Source organism: Anser brachyrhynchus (assembly GCF_964034855.1).
Source record: "Anser brachyrhynchus genome assembly, chromosome: 13".
Taxonomy (NCBI): domain Eukaryota; kingdom Metazoa; phylum Chordata; class Aves; order Anseriformes; family Anatidae; genus Anser; species Anser brachyrhynchus.
The window spans coordinates 19,838,525-19,861,189 of NC_137708.1; the positions used below are offsets into that span (position 1 = coordinate 19,838,525).

The 22,665-nt window shown below is 36.2% G+C and overlaps 1 protein-coding gene across 1 annotated transcript in view; it reads left to right on the forward strand.

Moving 5' to 3' along the window:
- TENM1 (teneurin transmembrane protein 1) overlaps nucleotides 1–22,665 on the forward strand; it is an 854,834-nt gene that overhangs the window by 59,632 nt on the left and 772,537 nt on the right. Inside the window, exon 3 of the mRNA XM_080553265.1 lies at nucleotides 13,858–13,926. The gene's annotated coding sequence lies outside the window, so the exon portion shown is untranslated. The remainder of the gene's footprint in view (nucleotides 1–13,857; nucleotides 13,927–22,665) is intronic.

Here is a 22,665-nt window from a genome sequence, read left to right on the forward strand (position 1 = left end):
GACCACATAGTATGCTGTATTTCTGTTCCCCTTTATATTCCATAAGAGAATAAAAGCTCCACAATGTCATTGCATGAGCAACAAAAAGCCTTTGGTCTTCCTATTTAATTGGGTTATTTTAGTGTAGTCAGGAGAATATGGTATTTCTGAAACATCATATTTAAATTGTTACTCCTATCTTCAGAAAGCTGAAGGGAGATACTAATAACAAAAATAATCTCATGCTCCTGTTATCTAGAATGAAAGTAAATTAGGTTCACAAAACCCAGGGATTTTATTCCATGGCTGAAGTAAACTGGAATGTCTGTTTGAATAATAGAGAGGGCTGGAGAGAGAAAGAAAAATAAATATTAAGACAAAAAAAAAAAAGCACAATCTAATATTGTTGGTTTGCATATAATTTGCCATAGCAGCAGATGTTATTTTTAGAATGAAGACACCCTGACTTTGGTTGAAATAGTTGAGTTTTTTTTTTGTTAGAACTTAGTTCATTTCTGGGAAAACTTCAATTGTTTGAGTATATGGCAACTGAATACTAGATATATATTAAGCAAGGAATAACAAGTAGTATATTATAGATACTCTTTTACTGCCTGCAGAGTGATACCTGTACAGAGTGTGCACATGCCTTATATTATCATGGGCTACTCTCCTGGGATATTACCATATTTACATTTAGAGGGAAGGAGCCTAATCTGTCTGCTTGCTCTGCTCTCTGGCTTGCTCAGACGCTCCAAAGACAACCCGACCCATCAGCATATGTTGCAGGGAAGCCAAATTGCTGAGGTCTTAACTAAAGAGAAGACATTAGCTTATTAATTAGGTAGAATACAAGAAGAGCTTTCCTGTGGTTCAGAGAAGAGCCACTGACCTCTTTAGGAATTTCAAAAGTGAATTTGTCCAGAGGAAACGACCCCATTCCTGTGGTGGAAGAGTTGGGTTGTAATGCCAGAGAGGCTGTGTCTAGCAAAGAACCACCAGGACACTCGAACCAAGGTAGAGCCAGTGTATGGTACCTGAGCCAAGAACGAAACATCGCTACTCAAGCAATCTGGTAATGCAGTTTTCCCAAGTAATGGCAAATCCAGGAATGCTGTCCTTAAAAATTCAGTATCAATATTACAGATCTGAAGCATCTTATAAAAGGGAATATGAATCTGAAAAATCTTCTAACTTATACATAAATGGCAAGCTGTATAAATATAGTTGTATAGAGTTGTATAAATATTTTGCATGTATTAATATTTTTAGACATTTTGGATTATGTATATTGGGGTTGAGGGTTTTTTCCACCATCATCACTTGTACGTTTTGTGAATGTCTCTCTAGGGGAATGAAAGCTTGAAGAAATGCTGATAGCAGGGGAATCTGCTGGAATGTTCGTTTTCATTTTCTCCCCAGAACTACCTTACAATATGCAGTAATCTGTATTAATTCTGCTGGGGAAAATTACTTTCTGCTTTTTTTTCCTTTTTCCTCTTCTTTTTAATTCAGATGAAACTACTAGAACATTTTCTTCATTTTTGCCAGACAGGAATGAACTGTTTGCTGCCTTTGAGTAAACCATCCTGCTTTTAGCATCTTCAAAACTATCTTCCCATAATTTAGTTAAAATTCAGCCTTATTGCTAAATCACCTGAATTTTATTGCTCTACTTCCGTAATTTGCTATTTTGTTTACTAAATGCAATAAAGCACTAGAAATTCATTACAATATCCCATAAATAATCAAGTAAAGTGTGAAATGCAGTAGTAAAAAATATCAATAGAAAAATAATTAAATTATCATGACTAGCATAGTTTTAACTATATAAACTTCTTTTGAAATTAAGCATCTGAATAGCTTTAGGAAGCTTTGAAAGCACAATTATATGTGTATTTATATATATATGTATGTATATACATGTATATTGCATGTAAGTATGTATTACAAATTCCAGAGAAAAGGGATAATAAGAGATTTAAAAAAAATAATGTCATCTGATCTAATCTAGTGAGTGGAGGTACATGTCTGTTTTCTTCAGTGTTGCCATTGATTTCATTGGCATCTTGAGATTTTTAAATTTATTTTTATTTTTTTAAATCTAACTGTGGGCATGGAAATATGTAGTGTGAAATTTCTCTTATTATTATTATTATTTTTAATGTCATGTAAAAAATCACATTGAGCATTGTGAATGTCCTGGCTATGTCAATTAAGGCTTTGATCAGAGTTTGCAGCTTGACAGCAGCTAATCCATGAAACCTGAACTGAGGGGTGAATTCTGTAGTGTCCATCAAGGCGTGTACTTGGAAGAATTCTCTTTTTCAGGCATTCTCTGACTTCTAGTGAAAGAAATATGGTGCAGCCCTATTGTAGTTCATTGTAAGAATCAGTCTGTGATGAGAGGAAACAAGTGCAGACTTTTCTTTTTTTTTTTTTTTTTTAAAGTTTGGTATTCAAGAAAGTATTGGTAGAATTATAATATGGCTTTGATAGAGATGTGATTACTGGTTGTTTTTTGCTTTAATCTAGCTGAAAGAGGATGAAAGGATGTTGTTACGGGCCAGGATTCGCATGGTGTTGTGCAGCTATAGCTGAGCCACAGTATGTAGCCATGATAATTGTAATAACTCTACCATGTCTGATTGCAACACCTGTAAGGCCAGTAATGTAATTTTGATAAACATAAATGTTTTGTTTAGGTGAATATACCTCATAAAAAGGAGTAAGACCATTACTGATCACATGCAAGAAAGAACTGGAACCAAAATTAACCCTTGCAGGTCTGTTGGGTGCATGCAGTGCCACAAGGGGATTTTGCACCGTTTCCAGATCTACTGAGAAGCCAAGTGTAGATACCTTGCATTAATTCTGAGTAGTGAGTGAGAACTTTTTAGCTCTCATTTGGTCCAAGTTTAACTAAAGAAGTAGTGAGGAGGTGGCAGCAGCTCAGCTACAGCTTCAGGAAAAGCAACAAGTATGGCAAGGAGCTAAACCCAAAGTCCTGAGAATTTTTCCAGTTACTTTAAGTAGGGCCAAAACAAGTTATTTGGGACTTACTTCTGAATTATAATACTACTTAAGCCTTTCTAGAAATCCTTAAAATGGAAGTGTTGAGATTTTCCCTTCTTTAAAGAAAAAAAAAAAAGTAAAAAAAAAAAAAGTAAATATTGCACCATTTGGAGAAATTGGAGGTTTACAGGTAAAACTGCATTAAATATGCTGAATTGTATGTACTTCATTGTCTTGCCTCTGTTTGTTTCAAGCATTTGTTTCAAGGGAAAGCAAGGCTAGATAAGGCAAAATGATGCCTAATTTGCTTTGTGATGGCATTTTTCACCTTAGCTCTGCAGTCAATGTCTTCACAGCTAGAATTAAAAAACAAACAAACAAACCCCATCACAGGATAAAACAAAAACATTCTAGAACTTCTGTGCTTAGTGGACCTAGCTGCATTTTCCAAGCTTCTGGTGTTTTTTTGTTTTGTTTTGTTTTGTTTTTTTCATATTTTTTTTTCTTCTTTTTTCCCCCCATCCCTCTCCTTCAGCCTTGGGTCACCTCACTGGCTGCATATGCCCACAGACTATAGACTTATCTATCTGATGACTTAAAATGTGTGTGGGTTTTGTGTTGTTTTTTGTTGGTGGTGGTGTGTTTTTTTTCTGCTGCTTTGGTTTCAATAATTCCACCTTTCTATCTATAGCGAGCCAATGTTTAACTGTTTTATCTGTAGTAATGATGTATGTTGAATGGGAGATTAGGTGCTACCTGCTGGTAAGGGCTTCTGCTTTTTCTATGAACTATATATTGTCATGTTTATCCATCTTATTAAAACAGAAATAGATGCATCTAGTGTGCATTTTGTCAAATTTCTCAACCAGCTAATCAGGACAATCAGTGATGCTTACTAAAGACTACAAAATCCTTAAAGTACGTGAGAACATGCTTAAATACTCTCAGCTGACTTTAGGTTCAGGAGATAGACAAGCACCTGTGTTGGGTGACCTCATCATTGTCCTTTGTTGAGGAAAAGGAAGTTAGAAAGCTGCAGAGCCTTAAAATTAATGCTCTTTCGGGCAGGGGAGCAACCTCTCTGCTGAAATACATTAAGACAACTTTCTTTCATTTCCTCTGGGATGTGTATTAAACCTAAGAAATGGTAATTTAGAAATCCCAGACGTATTAAACTTGCCTTGGGGAGTAAACTTTGGTTGTTTTAACTTTCAGAGAAATGTAAGCAGGAAAGTATTGCTTATTCTTATTTATATGAATTTTGTATTCTTACTTTGTATAAAGTTCTTACTGTGGTTTTGGCTTAGATTTAAATTCAGGGTAGCCTAAGCATAAGATTATTCAAGAGAGATGATGCGTTAGGTAAAGAATTTAGCAGTACTGTTGCGCATATATATATATATATAATCAATTTCATGTAGATATTTTCTTTTTAGTATGACCAACCAAAGGAATTTTGAGTTAATTAAAACTCAATGGCAAACATTTTATTAGAATTACATTTGCATGGAAATACCTCCCAGTGAAGTCCATGCAAGTGGCATTTTAAGTGTCACAAAGTAAAATGTTGGTTCTCTGGTGTCGGAACTGGTCTGCCCAAGTGAGCGAGTGGAGAAAACTGTATGGTACCAATACTCTGATACTGATGGATCACCTGCAGTGAGTTGGCAGAGTTGTGCTGATTGTGCATGTATAAGCTGGTAGGCTAAGTTCTAGTTCCTTGGTTCCACCTGCTCAAAAGGTGGCATGTGTGTTCCCATCAGGCCTCTTTTCCAATCTGCACATGGTAGACTGTGTCAGCAGCAAGGGATGGTCTTGCTGCATGGGAGCTCTCAGCAGCCCTATAGGTAAAAGTGTAGATTTAATTTTGGACAACTAAAAGTGAACAGTAAGATTGTAGCATATGCTTAAAAGTGAAGAGTTTAGGAAAAGGTTATGCTAGTAAAATTTGGCAAATGCTAAATTACTTTAGTGGAACAGGGTGCTGATATGTTATTTTAATCAGAATATTTCAAAAGCAAACGTGACTATTTGTGCATTAGGATTGTTTAGTAGCAGAGACCTAAGGCAAAACAAAGAAATACAGTCACTAAACTTGAATTTGAGAAAACCTGATGTTTTCGAATGGACTAAGGTCATCCGTGGCAACTATGGCTCCACATTGATGAAGATGTTATTGAATTCTTCAGGATCTTTTGTTAAAGGAAAAGAGATTTTCCAACAGAACTGCCCAGGTTTGCTGTGCAGAGTTTCCTTCAAGGTGAAAGATATTACATAAGTCTCTTTTCTTGTAATCCTGTTATTCAGTGTTACAGTTTGAAGCATTCAGAGCTGCTAACAGGGCTGGTGAGAGAAATCACCATATTGGGACATAGTGTCCCAATAACTTGGCAGTTTTATTACACAGTGGTTACAGTAACCTTTAAGCACCTGAGAAAAGACTGATGTACGCTGTACTGCATGTCTCAATCATACAGCTTGAAAATATGGGTCCCTTTCCACATATCCAGTTCTCCCTTCTCATTTAATTGAGCTATTAACATTTCAGAAACCATTAGTGCGTGACGAGTCTTGCACTTTTGGCTGCAGGTAGTGTTGTGTATATCTGAATGAAATGTTTCTTTCACAAAAACTTTCCTAAAAACATGCCTTCTTATGGATTTGCATGTGTGGATCTGTGAGCTATTTTCTCATTTTGTGACAGCATAGAGAAACTCATCCATACCTCCGCAGAGGACATACCTAGTTGGGTTGCAGTTGGGTTTGCTCATATTTACATTTAACTTGTTATTGAATAGCTTGCAGAATGTTAATCTGTAAATGGAAATATTGTTGCTTGTACTTGTTGAGGCAAGAAAAATCTGAATAAACCTCTTTTGAGCTTAATAAGAGCTATGTTAGGGTTTGAGCTTAACACCCCGGACTCCTAGAAGAACCCTATTCTAAAATAGATTTTATTTTTTTTTTTTAAAAGGTACTTATATTATCTCAGGAATTCATGACTTACATAACCTTGATTTTAAATGCCAGTCCTTATACAATAGGTCAAATATCAAGGAAATGTGCTGTGAATTTCAGGTTATCTGAAAGACATTTCAAAAGGAATAGTCTATCCATCTCAGTGGTTGGGGTCTTAGCTGAAGAGAGACAAATCAGTTTAAGTAAAACAAGATATTTTTAAAGAAATGAGCTGTTCCATTCAGCTGTGTATTCTTCAAATCACCCAAGGCCTTGTCAGGGTGTAAGAATATTCCACACCTCAGTCTTGGTGTTAGGGGCTTGGCGCGCGTACAAAGGATGCAGTTGGTGTAGCCAGCAGGCATGCTCAGCCTTTCTTACTTTGTCCCTTCTAAATCATCATCTCCTAGGAAGTATTCTCAGTGTATTTTTTTTCCGTTTGTTTGTTCTTGCAATTCCAAAAAATAAAAGCTACAGAATAAAGCCTTTCTACTTCCATGATTCTGGTGGAGTATTTTTGCTATACATGATTAACATAGCGGAAACTTGAAAATATTGGGTGTACATAAACATGTTCCTCCCATTCAAAATCAAACAGTAGTTGTCAAATCAGACTTCTTGTATGACAGTAACTATAATCTGAAGAGAACAAGAAAGGTGAAGGATTCTCCATGGGACGTTGTCTTACAACGTTGAACGCCTGTTGTGATTTCCTAAAAAATGAAATTGAAAGTCCTTAGAGGAAATGTTAGGGCTCTTATGTATGAATGTATTAGTGACTCTAATTTTATGTGTAATTTTACTTTCTCTGGGATAGAATTTGCTTCAGCAGAGAAAGAAATCTTTTTTATTAAATGTATGAAATGACGAAAAAAAAAAGGCAAGAAACTTAAACACAAAGGAACCTAATATTGAAAATTGAGAGAAACCTGAAAGTAACAATCTTATTTCATACAACTGCAATCAGTTTGTGTTCTGTGAATGTTTTTTCTCCTAGTGCAACTTGATTAAATCAGCAAGGAGTAGTGGGCTGTAGGTATGTAAGGGATGTAAGTGCAGGGAAAAAAAGCATCAGAGAGAAAGTAAGAAAACTTGCTTGATTGTACAGCTGTCTCCTATTTCATGATACTCCTGAGTGCACTTAAGAAAAAATCAAGATTTGCATTACGGGGAAGGAGGTATATGTTTTCTGCGTTGTCACTTCTCAGATTAAAAGTCTGGTGTGTTTCCAATCCTTATCTGATGTGACCTTTTCCCTCATTAGTTACTTGTACGTTCAAAAATCAAATCCATAGCACGTAGTTAGAATGTTGAAAGAAAGAATATGAAACAGATTACGGCTGGAAAATCAGGTACTGCTCATACCCGCTCTAAATCTCTTCTCTGTGTTGAAAGAACTGTAAACATTTTGGCAAATATTGGCAAGTTCAAACAAAAATTAAGACTTTTTTTTTAAAATCCAAATTCAAGATTTCAAACACTGAGCAATAGCAGACATCTATAGTTTATTTTTTAAATATGTTAAACTCTAGCTAACATTTTAAACATGTATAATAGTTAATCAGTCTTGAAAAATGCACTTTGTTTAAAATATGAAGTAATTTATTGTAATAAAATACTTAAAAGAATGTTTCTCACTAGTCCATGAAAGAAATTTATAATCTTTTAATTCATTCATTTTTAATGATTTTTAGGCTATTTTTCTTCTTTATAGTGATATCGAAGTTTTGCATGAAGTATGATCTCTCCTCTTCATACTTGTTTTACAGTGCATTTAAATCTAAGTAAGACTCTTGTGCATGGAAGTACTGTGTTACTGTATTAGATAATCAGGCAGTTGCAAATAATGCAGGTGGATACTAGAAAGATAAACTAATGTCATAACACATGAAGAAGGGTCAGGAAATCAGGTCAGCATGACATAAAGTGTCACTATGTCCTATGTTTAATAACTCCTTTTATTTCCAGCAACATTTTGGAGGGAATACCTGAAGATTGAAACAGAAATGTAATGCTAGCCAAAAAGGATAGTACAAAATGATTAACTTTACACACCCACAAAGGAAAAACCCTAAGAGCACAAAAATATGAACAGGATTATTCCCTGTCTTCAGGGTTCAAGGACCTGCACTAGTTCAAGATGATAAATCTCTGTTTGGAGGGGAAGAAAGAGCATATTCCCTGCTAACAACTTTCATTTTGAAGATTTAGCCTTCTTGATGACCTTTCACTGTATTATTCAAAATATGTTCTGTGGAATTATACTTTAGGTTTATCACGGATTAAACAAACCAACCTATCTTAACCTAAAAGTGAACATTAGAAATGTATGTACAAATGCTCAGAAAATGAGTAAGAATGCTGTAAACTTCTTGTATCTTTATCAGAAAACTTTGCCCTTTTGTAGAAATTAAGCATGAATTTTGATTTAAATTTCAGCAGTGTGTTACTGGAAACAGTAGTTTTATGCACATACTTGATTAGTTGCATGCTTCCCTCAAGACTCGAGGCAGATTTCCAATGAAAAGGCAGAGCAGAATTATGTGATCAACCCTCATGAGGAACCTAAACCAAAACAATGTTACAGCGAACTATCTTTTGCTCTCCTTACTTTCATATTGAACAGTTCCTCGCAGGAAAGGTAATCTTGTTGAGTATAGATAGAAAAAATTGGTCTTTCCACCTAGTATGACTGAGTACACAAATACACAAAAAACACTCAATTTATTCCACATACTTACTCAGGGAAGACTCTGTCCAAAGGGCGTAAGGAAGCAAAAGGAACTGTTTATGTATTACAACCAGAATATCAGAGGACTGTACAAGCATAATGTACAAAGGTTTACTTGATAGCTAATTAACAAAAAGTTGATGTGAGAAGGGGATTAAAGCCAGGAACTTCTGGATATTTTTTTGCTTCCTGTGGATTGAAGCAATTAGTAAATATGTTACTATCATCAAATGATTTCCATTGTTATTTCCCATATGTATCTCTTCCAGTTGTACAAGTTCTTTCAATGATAAATCAAAATAAATCTTTTTTTTCCCCATTTGGAAAAAAGAAAAAAAAAGTGTCCTAATGGTATTAGTATGAGCAGTATCATTCTTCATGAAAGCTAGAAGTTTTTTTATATCATAATGTTTTGATAAAGTATCCAGGGTTACTTTGGGTCCTGTGGGATAAACCCAAGTGCTTCTACTTTACCAGTGGAGGAAAATTCCTTTGCAGAAATTTTTGAGTTTCCATATAGAGCAGTGATCTGTTCAGTCTGGTGTGTTGTCTCTGATGTGGAGGACTATAAAATAGTCTGGCTATACAAAGAACAGCAGAAATATACAGCAGAGTGCCCTGGAAGACGTGCATTTATGTTGTCTTGTATTTTAATTATTTTTATTACTAGGATCTTCTCATGATAAAATGACTGCTACGTTTTGCATGGAGCTTTCTGTTAGTTAATATGGACTCTTAGTGTCCAGAAGTTTGGCTCAGCTGAAGATTGTTGCTGTTGCCCTACAAACTGTATATACAGTAAAATGCATTCCCTGCAAGTTGCTTGGGAATACCTGTTTGAAAAAATAAGCACATGTATGTGCACTGTATCTTACTAGGCATTTTGTCTGAACAATTAGCGACAGTGGTCAAATGAATAACCCATTGGACTCATGAAGGTTTAGACAGTCCAGTTTTTATGATTTTTTTTCATGGTTACAGAAATGCTCTGTAGTACGTTACCACTGCATGAAGCAAATAACGGATTACTGATTCTACTTCATTTCTCTTTTTTTTTTTCTGTCACTTCCATCCAATTTAATGACCTGTTGTGTGAGGTGCTTATACATGATGCATCTGTGTGTGTACATGTGCATAAATACTGCTTTGTGATATTTCTGAAAATAGTTCCTGGTGCCTGGGGGCTGTTGTTTTGTGCTAGCAGTATAGGAAGGGCAAGCCAATATTTGTGCCCTTCAGAAGAGAAAGAACTGACACAATGACTCTGAAATAAAAGATGACAGAAGCCAGAAAGTTGTAAATAGAAAATACATGTGGTGCATAAACTTTATAGTACACAGTTTGCTCTCAATTTCCTTACTTCCATATACTTTCAGGAAAAACAAACAAAAAATCCTTCAATTCTCATAGAAGTATTTTCTGTACATTATTAGCTATTTTCTGTGTTATATAGGTGTATGTATTTTATTAAATAGTTCCGTCTTCTGTCTATTCCCAAACCATTTATAAATCGAAGATTTTATGTTCTTTCATGCTAATATAGATTTTCCAACTCCATGTAGAAGTTTATGCAATAGACCTTGATGACTTCTATGAAATTATCAGTGATCTCCCAGACAATTAGTCACAGTCAAACTTTGACAGGTTTACAAAGACTAAGTAAAGCTTCGATTAAATATTTGAAATGTTGATACATGCCTGTGGCTTTTCTCTGAAGAATCCAAATGTGACTTTTTGTTAGCAACTATTTTTTCTCTCCTTGGAACTTGAAAATTTACAGCAATAGTTTCTTTTGTTATTTTGGATGTCTGCCTTGACACATCTATTAACATGGAATGAGTATAGACATCACTGAAATATAAGGTACAGTGAAAAAGAAAGTGTCTTCTCTTAAAGCCTAGTCCAAGTTCTAGCTGGCTTATTCATAAAGGGCAACAGTCCTGGCTCAAAGAAAATGTTTTTGGAAAGTTAAATGTAATGGAATTATTTTAATTTCCAGTGCAGAGATTCTGATAACACATCTCTCTTATGGGAATAGTCTGAGCATAAAAAAAACAAGTTCCTTCTATTGGAGATTTTTTTCTGTAATTCTACTGAGAAATTTAGCATAGGGGGGAAAAAAAAAAAAGACAACCTAGAAAAATCTGTCTAGGTGTCTAGATAACCCTACCATTTCATGTAAATATAAACAGTTTCTCGGAAACAATTTGGGACATAATTGAATGATTGCGTGTGTATTAGGGCCTTATGATAAACTGCATCACTGTTAAATGCTTTGTGTCCTCAGTGCTCAAAGTTTGCAATCATTTTGTTGATTAATCTTGGAGTGGGTGTTTCTATTACATAGTCGTTATTAATCAGATTATAAAGCTGGGCTTTTGATATACCTTTTGTGGTTTATCAGTTTCAAGCTATATTATTGTGAAGATGCATCAATATTTTAATGTAATATCTGGAAGACATCTTTCATTCCGCAGGGGTAGATCTCTGCTTTTGCTCTGGAATGTTCTGCTAAGCACTGCAGAAACCTCTCTTGTTGGTGTAATGTTCTGTTTTGATGCATATGAGATCTTCTCAATGACAAACAGTCAAGTCTGTATAAGCTAAATTTCAAGTGCAAAAGATGGAATTTCAAGTGAGTTTTTGCTGATACCCTCAATGGTTTTCTAGCGTGGCTAATTCATAAAAAAGTGTTGAAATGAAAGCTAGATACTTACCCACCAGCACATGAGAAGAATAATGTATTCCAAATACAACGGGTTTGTCTGAATGTGTTAATCAACTCTCTATACCTTCCAATTATGCTTATCATCTGTGTTAAAGAATTTTCCCATATTTATATATTTTTAATTTTGAAGCTGATGCAATATTTAGAATACAATTATGTTTTGGTTTGCTGTGATCTTCTTGCCAATTTCTTGTGTTCTAAAGTCTCTCGCTGATTGCGTCTCATTTTTCATTACTGATGGCCCCTTCAGACAGGCAGGCTCCGAGCTAATTAGCAAAGCTTTGTTCATGAACGCTCGTTTCCTCCAAAAACTCTGCAGGAAGGAAACTCTTGAACAATAGTACACAATCTGCAGTTTCAGAGGCTGTAATGTTAACAATAATGCACTGCAACGTTTAAACTAAAATCTGCCACTTCAGAAATTATTAATTCATGCTCAGTGATGGGAAGGGTTGTAATCCAAGAGCTATCTGAATAGGATTGTACACTGCCACGCCTTTAGAAAAATCAAAAGCTGGCATGAAAAAACAGTGTCGGTGTCTAAACCACCTTTTGAAATCCTGCTGAAATTTTGTGGTTAGGCCCTCAAGCTGGGCTATTTTAAGTCAGTATGTGGCCAAATCCAAGCTTTTTTGTTTTGTTTTGCGTTCGTCTTTTGATTTTGTGTGCTTAATCGCTGCTTAAGCCAGTTGGATCTCACAGCAGTGAAAGGCTTTACTCTGTCTTTTGTCAGGGTGAAAGTACATCGAAGTGGCAGCGTGCAGGGTGTGAGGTGAGGGACAGACCTAAGTGAGGCAAGAGGAGGAGCTGGGCTTTCTGTGACATGAGGGGCTACGGGTCATCACTGGGGGCTTCTGACTAAGGGCACTAATTGGACAGTGTGAATACCTTTACCTCTCATTACATTCATAGCATCATATTTTTGCTGTTTGAGGCATGGGACTCCTCGTTCAGTTACACCACGTCAGCTTAGGAGGACATCACTTCTTTAGGGATAATTTTTGACATTGTGGTCGAGTTTATTGCACACATTCCAGAGTCTGTACTGCTGCATTAGGATAGAATCCCCCCCCACACACACACACTTTTTTTCTGGATAACTTTTAAGGTTTTCATATTAAATTATCAACAGTCATTTAATTATGGTGGTCTTCTGCAGAGTTGACAACAGTCAAGACAAGACTCTTCTGACAAGAGTTGAGTGCAGAGTTGACAACACCACTGAAGGTGTGCAGCATCCTTCTGGTTGATATTTCTTAATGGTTCATCTCCTGAGCCAGTGCATGTTTGTGTAAAAAAAAAAAAAAAAAAAAAAAAAAATCATTAAGAACTGGCTTCTGAAAAGATGTGTGTCAATCCTTTTGAAGTCAACGTTTATTCAAGGAAGTTTCTGCAGATTGCCCATAAATTTGATGTGGGTTCAAGTGATAGGTAGAAGACACATCTCCCTGACAGAAAGTGTAGCATATTGGTTCCATTAAAATATGAGCTTATATTTTGGTAGTTTGTCATATTATAGCATAAACTTCTCATGACAAGGCAATGCAATGCACTTTATACTTGTAAATACTTCCTAACAGAGATTAAGATTTGGAGGGTGGATGATTTTGATTCAAATCAACATATGAAATGATGGTTACTAAAACGCAGGTAAAAACTTGTACAAATAGTTAGTAATGATAAACACTGATAACAGAATGGCCATAGCTTAATATTTTATGTAGTTTCATAAAACATCTTTCAAATTTTGAATCAAGGCTGATAAAAAAAAATCAATAGTAATGAGCTCATCTGTATGTAAATGAATGCCGTTCTATTCCAGGCTACCCGTATTTTATGGTATCCTGCTAGATATCACTAAGTGTGGTTGTGAAAATAGGGCTTTTCAGGAAACCCTTAAAAAAAAAAAATCAATTTAAATGCAAAGTCTTTGCCTGCCTTTTAGGTTTTGAAAAGTCATTCATAAGGTTCTATCTGTCTGAAAGTTTGGTATATTTGTATTTAAAATAGTAATTCAGTACATTTTCGGGAGCTGACTATCATACTAATGAGGAGGCAATTCTGACAATACTAGGAACTCACTGAAAATTTCTTTGCATGTTGCAATTCATTTGGAAGAACTGGTCAAACTAGAGGTTATGTCTGTGTACCCAGAGATGCAATGTAAGCGTGCAGCTGCAAACACTGCAGCTCTCCTGTGAAATGTCTTGTACTTGCTGTACTTGGGAAACACGCTAGCATTGCTTGCAGTCTTTGAGAATGGTAGGTTCTGCTACGCTCATATTTGGACAGCAGCACTAAATAGTTGCTGAAATAGGTTAGTGGAATTTATTAAAAAAAAGAAAAAAGAAAAAAAAATCCCAAGAAATGAATCACGCATGAGTGTATATTTTAAATCTTTGTAGTGAATATAAACTAATAATCTGCACACTTTTTTCACATTTAGAGGATGCTCATAAAGATGAAACATCTTTAAGTTGTCAGGAAGAGCTGATGGATCTACAGCTCGAGCTCTGTAAGTGTATTTTCAGTTAAAACATTATTTTCAGGAAACAAACTGGGGTTTGATAATTTATTGCTACACACAGAATAATAGTCTTTAAATACTCTCCATTAGTTTTTATTAGAAAAGTAAATTTTCAAGTATTTGGAGCAATTTTGACCTTAATGAAGCTTCGATTCAGCTAAACTCCAAAGGAGAGCACAAGCTTTGAATCAGGAACAAAAATTCACCCATATTCACTAAATTATTTGAGTGTTTCTTACTTTTAATAATACTTGTGTTGTCAAATTAGGGACTAAGTGCACATATATTGGAGATTAGAAGAGGACATTAACATGAAAACCGGAAAGAAATGTTTGATTGATAGCTCAGAAGGAAATGCCAAGGGTAAATATAAGTACTGTTGATTGCAGTTGATGTGGGCAAGTGGTAATCAGTTGCTAATCTAAACAAACAAGACTCCAGCAGATATTTCAACTCTTCACCTTTCCACTTGTCTTTCAGTTGCCTTTTCCAATCCCATTTACGAACAAATATCCTACTTGTAATGTTGCTCGTACATTCCTTATCCTGTGGGATAATTAACAAGAAATAAAAAAAAAAGGGGGGGGGGGGGGAGAAGGGAGAGAAAAAGTTTATATACAAACAGAGTGGTTATGATTAGAGGGAGAAGTATCCTCTGTCAACTCGATAGTAAACTATCATTTAATTTAAATTTTTTTTTCTTCTGAAAGCTAAAGTATGCTGACTTATTTTTCATACTGCTCAAACCTGTGACATATCTACATGAAAAAATTGTGATCTGTGGTCATATGCAGTGCAGCAGCATACACAAAGAGGGTTCTCCTTGTTTCTGGCCCATTAATTATCTTCCCAACAAAGGTTTTACTGAGGCAGCATTTTGCACTACCTGATGTGGTATGAAGTGCCCTGGGTGAAACCATTTCTCTGGCAGTAATTTGCCATGGGCAGGGATGGTGTAGTCATAACCTTCTTCAGACTGATGAAGGTGATGTAGACTGACTGAAGTGGATTGGAGAAATCAAAGATCATGGTTTGAGTTCTGATGAAGCCTGTACACCCTGAATTAAGTGGTGGGATTGTCCGTTTTTATTAGATTCAGATTACATGGGGCAGCTTCAAGCTGTTCTGATTAATGTGACAGCCTTCTTATTAGTTGATTGGGTACTATATATTAAGGGTGCTTTAAAATACATTTATCTTTTTCATCTTTCCCTTTCAGTTTTCTTGAGGATTGCCTTACGCTATCCATATATATTAATCATAAAATCTGAAACATATTGTTCCTGGTTTGTGATGTATTTTTAAGAAATCTTTTTGTCAAGATGCAAATTACAGAAATTATGATTGTGATTATTACGGTTAGTTTTAATTAGCAAATATTACTTAAATGATAAAATAATGAAAAAAGACTTTTTCCTCTACATAAGACCATGTTAGTGGAAAGCAAGTAGAAAAGTTGAAGAAACTGGAGGAAATTTAAAAAGTCAAAATCGTCTGTGTTAAATGTGGGTATTTGCATACTGAATAAAATAATTACATTAATCCAGTTTGGGAGGAGAAATAATGTCACGTGAACTGAATCTCCAAATGGAATTAACTTTCTTAGTATGAATTTTGAGTAGGTAAACTACAAATTTCCTGCAGTTAAGTTATTAGCTGTAAAGGAAGATGAGATAAAAATAATTCTTCCAAGAAAATCAGAAGCTGCTCATGAATCAGTAGCACGTGGATAGAGGCAAAATTTGGGGGGGGGGGGGGGAACAACTGAATACAGTACTTAATTGAATACAGAATACACATAGTGTATTCCGTAGTACGTAGGAGGGTGGACGGAGCATTTTGTGTTCTAGCTTATTGTTGTACATCTTGAAAGATACTGATGGAAATTCAATGAAAACTGAAGTAATATGAGCTACAGCACCTATGAGAAGTTTGTAAACCAATCCCAAAAGTCCTCACCTCACCTGATTTACACAGCTTTTTAGAAACTTTGAAGTTTAACAAAAAGAAAACCTAAATTTCAGACTGACATGAAGAATTAGCAAGAAGCCCTAATAAAGCATACATTACTGCATTTGAAAGTCTCTGAAGGCTACTTTGTCAAGGCTAGTTTATAGTCCATATAGTTTGTTAAAAAGCTTTTAGAGTCATCGTGGTTGATGGTATCAGTGTGGCTATTGTAAATGTGCAGTAAGTCAACATTAAAGCTCTTATGAAATTTTAATGCCAAAAAATTAAAAGCACGAGTGCTGTAATCAGTTCATAAAACAAAATATTTGAGTCTCTGACCCTGTCCTGCCAAGTGAGGATCAATGACTGCAATATTGTTCTCTTTTCTTCCTTTCCAGCAGATCTATACAGGCATAACTATTTCTCTGTATCCTACTGCTTTGCATTAGCCCTGCTATTTCTGCATCACAGACATAAAACTAATGCCCAGTCCTAATGTTTTCTTATGATAAGCCCCATGTTGTGTGTAAAACCAGCGGGGGACAGTAGTCAGCTGTATGGTTTTAGTGGGGCAGCTTGCTGGTGGTTGCAGAGATGTGCCTTCCTGAACATTTTTATTGACTTTGTGCTCAAACCTCTGTTTCCTTGCACATTTTGCAGGTGTTTTTGTACTTTTCAGTTTTATGATCAGAAGTGAATGAATTAAATTTAGAATGACATATGCTTCTTCTGAAGAAAGTCAGTTTCTGAGTTTTCTGTAGAAGTTGACATATTGAGTATGGGCCTGGAGTTAGACTCTTTCTTATTGACTTGACCTCTGGCAGACCAACTTCTGTGATTTTCAGGTTTTTTTAAGCTTCTCATTTTGTACTTTTTTCCCCCATTGAGTTGTAATCGCTTCTTTGCAGCCTAATACAAACTACTTTTTTTTTTTCCCCTCAATTTACCTCAGTCTGTCATTTCTACATCAAATCAGAGTATTTTAAAGTTGATTCTTTTTGTTGATCATCTGTTTGCACCAGCATAATGCCCTAGAGTTTGGCACCTTGTTTACAAGCTCAAAATCTTTTAAAGTGTAGAATAATAATGTAAATCAAAACTGAAGGCAGTGGAATGTGTGGCTATACTTAAAATATACCCTCTTTGCTCAATGCTGAAGTAATGTAATAAGCTTTGAGAAGATGCATGTGTGAGTTTTTTTTTTTTTTAGTGTACAGACAGATTACAAAGCAAATGTCAAGACCCCTGCAGCACTGTAACAGAAAACAAATTTTATGGCTTCTTTTAAAACATTGAGGGGCAAAAGATTTAAAATGTAAACAGGTCATAAACTGCATTGCTTGCATGCAAAACACAATCTGTTAAAATGCAAAGTTAACTTCGGAATGTAATTAGGTATCTTAAAAGATTGAATCAGAAGTATGGATATAGGTGAAAAAAACTAGCATAGAAAGTTGGCTTCCTAGCTGTAATTTTTCCATGTCTGGGAGGAATTATTTGGAAACTTTTGATTGCAAAATAATTTGGAAAAAATAAAAAAGAGGACTATTATATGTCATCCTGAAGTAACAGTGGCATGTAACCTTATTAGATTCAGAGAATGAAATTACTATATTCCTGAAACAGTCACCTGCAATGGAGGCTTTTCATGGCATTACTAAAAAATAAGGGCTAGATCAATTTTAGTAGAAATAAAGATTGTAGCTTATAAACAATTATACTTAATTTCAGGAAATGTTTTTGTTTTTTAAAAACACTTCTGAATAATATTCTTGGAAAACAAATTAATCACAGTATCGTCTAGGTTGGAAGAGACCTCCAAGATCACCTAGTTCAACCTCTGACCTAACACTAACAAGTCCTCCACTAAACCATATCACTAAGCTCTACATCTAAACGTCTCTTAAAGACCTCCAGGGATGGTGACTCAACCACTTCCCTGGGCAGCCCATTCCAATAGCTAACAACCCTTTCGGTAAAGAAGTTCTTCCTAATATCCAACCTAACCTCCCCCCCCCGGTGCAACTTTAGCCCATTCCCCCTCGTCCTTTCACCAGGCATGTGGGAGAATAGACCAACCCCCACCTTGCTACAGCCTCCTTTAAGGTACCTATAGAGTACGATAAGGTCGTCCCTGAGCCTCCTCTTCTCCAGGCTGAACAACCCCAGCTCCCTCAGCCGCTCCTCGTGAGACTTGTTCTCCAGACCCCTCACCAGCTTCGTCGCCCTTCTCTGGACTCTCTCGAGCACCTGCATGTCCTTCTTGTAGTGAGGGGCCCAAAACTGAACACAGTACTCGAGGTGTGGCCAATGTTGGAATGTATTTTGTTTTGTACATCTCCTTACTAGTTGCTGCAATAAGAATCCAATGATTGCAGTTAATTTTACTCAAATAAATTGTAGAAGTGAACAGAAGTTGTTATCTTTGAAAACAATGACCAAAATCCCCTTTACTGCCCTCACAGCAGGACTGGGCATTGTGTTTAAGGGAAACATCATGGTTTCTATTTGACAATAAACTGTTGCAACAGTTATCATCCCTGGGGTGGAGCTCATTAGGTCTTGCCCATATTTGTTTACTGATTTGTTTTTCATTTTTTTCTTAATTTTCTGTTTATAAACAAGGATTGCTGAAATCATCTAGTGTGATTCATTCCAAACTTCAGACTACTAAGCTTTATCAAGTTATTTCTGTCTCAATCTTTGTGTCTGTCTTAATTACCTTTAATGAGAAATTTGTGGAGCTCTGTGGCTCTGTGTAAGATTTTTCTGTTAGTTCCCATAAAAGTTGGTAATCTTTGTCCCAGCCAGAACTGAATTTTCTTGTGGGGAGACGATATTGAGCTGCAGGTAGCTTTCTGAGTAAGTGGTAGCAGATAAGGCACTGGCTGAGACCTTGGCTTTATCAGAAGTCCAACCCCCATAGACTCAGTAGCACTAAAATGTAATTTGCCAGGTAGACAATAGATATTTTATTGCTCCACAGGTTAATGCGTAAAATTAGCTTTTGGATTTGGACTCACAGGTGGTGTTCTGTGCATGTCTAACACTGTCACACAATATGGAAAATTTGCTAGGGAGGGAAGCACAGTGCATGCCTTTACCAGGTGAGACAGTGCCAAAACAGAAAAGAACTTTCTCACTAAGGACCTGTTACATTGTGCTCCTCTAAATATTTGTGCTCCAACAAAAGCCAAAGGCTGTAGTGGCAATGGCAGCAGGGTCTTGATATGAGCGGTACAACGCTACAAAGACACATCTGTATTCAAAATCTGACACTTTAAAATGCAGAAGAGTTGAATAATACCATGGCTGAAGCCAATGTGAAGACAGTCAGACTCACAACATAAAACATGGAAGATTCCACTTCGAAAGGAAAACCATGAGGGTGGTCAAACACCAGAGCAGACTGCCTAGAGCTTTCTGTGCCATCTCTGTCCTTACAGATGCTCGTAATTTGACTGGACAAGGCCCTGAGCAGCCTGACCTCAGTGATGCAGGTTATTAAAACATATTTCCCCTGAGGTCCCCTCCAACCCAAATTATTCTGCAATCTGATAATATTGTCACTCTGTTCTGACTAGGAACTTGACTCCTCAAAAAAGATGCCTCAATAGCAACATTTCTTTGTATCGCCGGACACTGAAGCTAAGATTTTTGTGCCTAAAATTTCTGTTATTTAATGTTGTTGATACGTTATTACATAATTCTGTGAGAAGATGCTGAATTTACTTTCAGTTCTTTTGTAATAATTTCTCAGCCCCATGGGGCTTGAAATACTGAGATTCCCAGGTGTGGATTCACCTGTGCTGCAGCTAGACTGAGGCTGGCAATAAGTCACACAAGCCCTCAAATTTTGAAGGGTCCAGCTGAAAGAATGGCCCAATTTTTAAGAAAGCATAACTTTGCATTAATCACTTAGCTTCTAGTCTGGTAGAAATCCTGTCAAAAAAAGAAAAAGGAAAAAAAAAAAAAAAAAAAACCCTCTCCTGTTGGCTGAAGGTCTGTCTCCAAATTGAGCCGGTTTTAGTAGTTTTTTTTTGTTATATCCTCTTTATTTTTGTGTGCATCTTTCCAAAATGGAGCATTTCCTAGTGCAGTAGGATAACAAATCAGTAAAGTGACCAGTGGCACTGCCGTGAGAGGATACCTGCTACACGTGGAAATCCTCATTGCATTCACTCCCCATGACACAACAGAGATGCAGAAAACCTTTCAATCACATTCTAAGTAAAGACCAATTAATCATCCCTGTGCTTTTCATGAACTTTATCTTAACAATAAGACACATGGTAATGCTTCATTTTCAGTTGTCTGTTTTGAAAATAACTTTATAAAGGTTTAATAAAATAGCTGAAAGATGAATAAGAAATAACTGTTTAGTAATATGGCATCCCTGGATGTTTTGGGAGGCAAATGTTTGTATTTTCCAGAGATAATAACCTAACTATGATTCTCAACAGGGTGTTTTAAGATTTTCAGCTGGAACAGTTTGGGAGTACATTGTTTCAGGCTATTCATTTGAGAAGTGAGAATAGAAAAAATTCTCCAATGGGACTGAAAAAGTTGCATAATGATACCATAAAATGTTAACTTAGCAGTTGGAAATAACACTTATGAGCCACTGTAAGCTGAGTTCTCATGGGTTTAATATTTTTTATAGCCTCATAAATCCATTAGATATATAATCTCTTTATTAAGTCAGATATTGTATTTGTTTTTGGAGGCTATCAACAATTCTGCCCTAAAACAAATGAGTTCCTCATTGTAAACAAATTTGCACATAGGAGATACTATAGTTAGAGAATCCTCTGTGGGTAAACGATCAAATATTAAGTCTCTCCTTGAAAATCAGTATAAAAAAGAAACAAATGATACTTCAGAAAACATGCAAATGCCTATGTTAACATAATATTAATTATATGTATTAATTATCTAGGTCCTGGGGGTTTCAGATCTTCATACGTATATTTTCTGTGTTGCAGAACTGTGTAGTCATTTATACTGGAGTTTGGCTCTGGTCCTACAAAGAGCCCAGCACACTGCGTCCTTTGTGCCTGCAGTGAATGCTGATGAAACTCATGGGAATCCCCAAAAGGGGTGTGGGAATCTGAGCCAAGCAAACTCACTCTCCTGGATGATTTGTACAAGGATGTTTCTTGCATTTTCAATCTCTAGTTTATAGGAAAATCTTAGTTCCACCAAAACAAACCCAGGGAAAAGAAATTAAGTTTTAAGTAATAAGGAGGGACGGTATTATAATAACCCCAATTGTAGGTAATACGAAAATTTCAGCTTCGCTGTGTATAGTATAAGATGGAGGCAGGCTTTCCCAAGGAGATGCTGGAGAAACACAGTTTCTAGAGCTACATATTGGAAAGCTCATGTGGTGATGGGAAGACTTCTGCAGAGATGATAGATGGTGAGAAATTGAGTAAGGGCCCAGAGGTAATAGAGGACAGACACTTGGGAGCAAAGATAGAGAGTGGGAGAGTAAAGGAAGAGGGCACTTCAATGAGATCATAAACATTTATCTGAAGAAGTGAAAGAAAGACAAAGGAGAGGACTGAGGACATGCAGTGTGAGATTCAGGAGGGATCCTAAGGAAAAGGTACAGGTGTACTGCTTCTGGATTTGGCCAAAATAAACAAATAAATAAATAACAGAACTTTCCCTCATGATTTTCCCCCCGGAGATTTTTTTTTCACTAGTTGTTCTATGCAGCTCTGTTATTGAGACTCACCTCAGACACAAGTGCCTTTCCATTGCCCTTTCCACCACATGCAAAGCAATTTTTGACATTTTGGACATGCATAAAGTTAGTCATTCTTTTGAAGAGCTTGGAGTTTGGTTACCAGCCATTTCGAGAGATGATCAGAAACAATATACTTGTGTAATATTATGTATCACACTTTCCTTCATCTGGATGGTTACGTTCAAAGCTGTCCTTAGGTTTTACGTTAGAACAAATGGAACATTTCATGTCAAATATGTTTTTCCTTGTGTGTGAGGGAAAAAACAAAACATCACAGGTTTGGTTTGTTCCAAGCTAATTTTTTTCATTTACATAAGAAAAAAATAGTTAATTGCTAGTCTTGCAATAAAGTCTAGGGGCATCATTAGTTTAGCAAATTAAACCAGGCCAGATGAGCTTGAATTTCACCTTGTGAAATATTTCTTGATTTGCTATCTGGAAACTGGTGGTTAATATGTGAGCTAACAAACCTTATGGCGGTCTTTGGTCTTTGTTTTTAGAATTACAGTGGTCTTGATTTCTGACAGTCAGATGGGCTAGCTTTTGCAGTCTGACTGTACTGTGTCATGCTGAAGTTTTGCTGCATCCCAGGGGGACATGGAGAGCACCTGACTGCTTTCCCAGATGCTGTTTGGGAGCTGATGTGCTTTGCCTACAGCTTATCTTTCTTTCCATGCTATCTGCCTCATGACCTGGGCCTGCGTACTTTAGAGGCCTTTTAGCTGATGAATTTCACCTACACTGGAATACAAATGGAAATGCTAACAAAGAAAAAAACTAATTTGAAAAAAAAAAAAAAAACACGCATTTTTAGGGCCTTCATCTGGTAAATTGAAACTGAGCATAGCATTTAGTCATGGTTCATAAAGACAAAGTCTGACTAGAGAGTTGTTTATCTTCAGCAAATACAGAAGGCATACACAAAATCTAAAGCAGTTACCCAAGCTTCACATGAACAGAGGCTCCTGTACAGCTTCATATCACTGGGCACATTTTCAGATTCCTAAAAATCTTCAGCACAG